We start from the raw sequence: 4121 nt of genomic DNA, 5'->3' as shown, positions 1-4121 counted from the left end.
GATTGGCCATTTGGACAGCTTCGTGCTGCTGTGTGTCACTACAAGATGCATGTGACAAGGCTTACTTTCACTCGGATGGTGCGAAGATTAATATGCATGGCAGGCATTTGAGGTGTTCCAAGGTCAACCAGGATTGCTAGATGGATTAGGCAAGGCTCAAGATACAATTTCACCACCTGGCACTTTCATATTTGGATTTGAAAGTGGAATCTAGCCCCAAGTCCCACTAAGCACTGGAACTGAGATGAAGGAAGACAGAGTAGGGGACTACTACTCATTCCAAGTTTTTTCCCTATCTTTTGTGTTGTACCAAAATTTTAGCTCTAATCTTATCTACTAAATTTAAATGGCTTTGCCTTCTATTTCATGAAAAGAAAAATCTCATGAACATCCAACAGTAGTAATAACTTGAATTTTAATATGTTAAAGAACTTTCAAATTTCAAATGATTGCAAAAATAAAAAGCTAACTACTAAGAAAAGACTAATTTTGTGGGGGGGAAAACAAAAATAGAAGTGAATTACTAGCACTAATCAAAGTTAACTCCTGAAAAATGATAATTTGTATAGAAAACAACAAAAACTGCAGCAAATAATACAAACCTATATCTCCAAGAGATCCATATATTGAATCATCAACACCAGGAAACCCCTAAAAACAGACAAAAAAGAAAAAAAATAGCAGATTTATATTTGTAACAGGATTATATGAAAGAACAGAAAGATTATCTTCAAGAGATTAACTAGCAGAAGAAGAATTTAATCTGAAGAACAGGATTTCTGTTAACAAGCCATGCATATACCTCAGCACCATGAAGATCAATTCCAACTTGAAGGTTATTAAGGTCTGCTTGTACTGATGGGCTGCATGACATATCAGCTCCCAGGTAGTCAGAAATGGCTAGACTGTAGCTGTCCTGAATGACAGGAAGGTCATCTGAATGTGCTGTGTGGTTCATAACATTCTCTACAGGATATATCAATTCGTTCCTGCTTTATTACCACATCAGGAATAACTCATCTAGTGAGGGAGGAGTACAAATATTAAGGTCTAATAAATTCAAGAAAAAATGGCATAGAAATATCAAACATTCCACAAATTGACCAGCTATATGAAAAAAACTTACTTGGCCTTCGAAGGATTACAGGCATTCACTTCAATTGGAGAATCGTCTTCCAAATCAATTACTGGAATCACTTTGTCATCACCTGAAAGACGGTTGAAGTCATAAGTAACTTTGGCCTTGCTATTTATCGACAGGCCAAAATCAACCGAAAGTTGTTTCTCAGTTTCCAGAGGAGGAGCTGAAATATTACAATCATTCAAAAGAGGATCACTGGGAATCTCAGTTATCTCAGGAGCTTCCATTAGGTTCAGATCACAGATTTTAAATTAAGTTGGTTGGTTTTGCTTTACATCTTCCATCTCCATGAATGATTGAGCTTCAACTTTTGGAGGTAAATTGGCAGTGACTTGTTTCAATTGATCGATTGCCTCCATTTCTTCACTCTGAGGTGGCATCTCCATGAACAGGCTAGCCTGAGTTTGTCTAGAACCATCAAGCTGAGAGAATTGATTTTGCTGAGATGCAGTAGGCGAAGATGACTTAATTTGTTTCTCGTGTTCCTCCTCTTGACTCACATGGTTAGCAAACTTATCCTCCTTCCCTACATCTACCATCATAGCAGATGATGTTGAATGCAGGAGGTTCATCTGTGGCTCACAGGGAGACTCTATTGTTTCTTTAGAGGATTTGATATCAACATCACCAGAATTAGCTTGTTCTTCATATTTCAAATGGTCAGAGTGATCCACATGCGATTCTTTTAAGAAGCCATCAGTTGGAACAACATCTATAACCATCTCAAAATCTCCTTTAGGAACAACTTCAATCTTGTTTCCACCACCAGTACTGAGGCAATGGTCATCTGTAGGACCTTTATGTGACAGTGATGACCGCGGTCGCGTTGGCACTTTTGGAAAACCACTGAGCTTCAATAGATCACTACCATCATTGCTGAGAGAGGAAACACCTTCCTCGACTCCATTAGGCTTCACGGTTGAGTACTCTTCCGTGGAAATCTTTTTCTCTACTAACGCATCATGCTTACCACTCTTAACTCCTCCAGCTTCTGAATTCGAAGCCAACACTTCTTCTGCCCCTTTGTTCTCATCGGCATCCACTTCCGTGGGAACATCCTTCCTGGTACTGTTTGAGCTCGCCTTCGATCCAGCATCATCAAGCTCTGAACCAGATTCACCCACCACTTCTCCCTTCGAGTGCTGTTCATTTTCAGCGATACAGCTTCCCACTTCCTCGTACCCACTTAACCGATCTCTACGATACCCCGGGGCAAAGTCATCGTTGTCCTCCTCCATACTATCAGAATAGTCTCTGCTTCGTTCGTTCCACGGCCCATTTCTTTTCCTCTCTTTACCCCAATCCGGACCATCATACGAATCTTAAAGAAATACACCCGTAATTGTTAAAACCAAGGTTTGCCGTACCGGTCCGTACCGCCCGGTACGGGCGGTACGTACCGGTCCGACAGGCCAGCGGCACGCGGAGCGTCCTGTACCGTATCGATACTGTAGCAATATCCCGTTATTGTTAAAGCCTATGTGACGCGGATCAAATTCGGTCTTAAACCCGATAAGAGTTGTTAATTGATCCAGATGGACCAATATCCTAATCGGATCTGATTCGGTAAATAGACCATTTAAAACGATGCCAAATGGATCCTTGTATCGTATCGGACGTATCCTTGTATCGTATCGGACGTATCATTCGTTGAAGTCCTAATCTAGAATATTGATCGTCTTTTCTCCTCTCCGGTCTATAGTCTTTTTGAGATTTGTCTGGAACCAAGATTTTATCGGTGGTGAATGATGAGTGGGGGGAGACCAAAGGTGGTTGGAAGATTAGATTTTGGAGGAATCTTAAAAGCATTTTCGCTATAGGATTATGACAACCTTCCTGTAGTCTGACTATATATTATTGCACGCTCTCTCTGGTTCTAATGATACCCCCAAGGATGAAGCTAGAATGTGAACGAGATATTTTTCCCGTTGCTTCTCCCTACAACATCTGAAATCATTTTGAGGTGACATTATAATTTCTTCCCCTCCATCTTTAGCTTTTGTTTTTGGCTCTAACTAACGTTAAAGCTTTTGTTTGTCTATTCCCTACTAATAGAATCCTCTCTATTTTTTATTTCTCTAATTGTTGAAGCGGTGGCTCATCATTTCCCTGCAAAATTTGTTGTCTGTTTAGAACTGGTTTTGTTCTCTGTTTGCCATTAGAGAAGGCCTAAATTCTATTATTTATTATTGGACAACAATCTGCAGTGACAAAAAAAAAATTTTGCCACTTCCCCAAACAAGCAATACTTCTCCTGATAGAATTCTTCTCAGAATTGAACTTCTATGTTCATCTTACTGCTGCTCAGACTGATACAAACACTGACACGAATCTTAAAGAAATACACCCGTTATTGTTAAAGCCTCTGTCACGCGGATCAAATTCGGTCTTAAACCCGATAAGAGTTGTTAATGGATCCAAATGGCCCAATATCCTAATCGGACCTGATCCGATAAATAGACCATCTAAAACGATGCCAAATGGATCATTGTATCTTATCGAACGTATCATTCATTAGGTTGCAATCGGATCTGACATATTGGTATGAGGAAGTACGAACTCCAGCTTCGATTTCCATCGGCACAGAAGACCTCGAAGCCAACTCCTCCTCGCCCTCCCCCTCATGCCTTCGTTTTCGGCGGCGGCGACGACGAGGATGACATCGAGAATGAAATCTCACGGCACGCGTCCAAGAACAAGTCTATCCAGAAGGTTTCTTAAAATGATTTCCTTATTCCTGGTATTGATGAGTAAATGAACTTGCGGGTTGGTTGATTGATGGTGGAATTTGGTAGATCGAGGAGCAGCACAAAAAGGTAATGGAAGAGGATCCCTCGGTCTTTGACTATGACGGGGTTTACGACGAGATGAAGGGGAAGATTGCGCACCCCAAGGTTCAGGATCGAATGGAGAGAACGGTACTTCACTTTTGCCTTCGTTTGGATGAAAACGTGATTCTTTTGATTACGCTAATGATCGC

The 4121-nt window shown here is 40.9% G+C and overlaps 1 pseudogene; it reads right to left on the bottom strand.

Moving 5' to 3' along the window:
- Positions 1–742: 742 nt before the first annotated feature.
- LOC135644264 (uncharacterized protein At4g26450-like) lies at positions 743–2829 on the bottom strand (annotated as a pseudogene).
- Positions 2830–4121: the final 1292 nt, after the last annotated feature.

This window comes from Musa acuminata, chromosome BXJ3-8 (genome assembly GCF_036884655.1).
Source record: "Musa acuminata AAA Group cultivar baxijiao chromosome BXJ3-8, Cavendish_Baxijiao_AAA, whole genome shotgun sequence".
Lineage (NCBI taxonomy): Eukaryota > Viridiplantae > Streptophyta > Magnoliopsida > Zingiberales > Musaceae > Musa > Musa acuminata.
The sequence above is the reverse complement of the archived record's forward strand: the minus strand, read 5'-3'. Positions and strand labels throughout refer to the sequence as shown.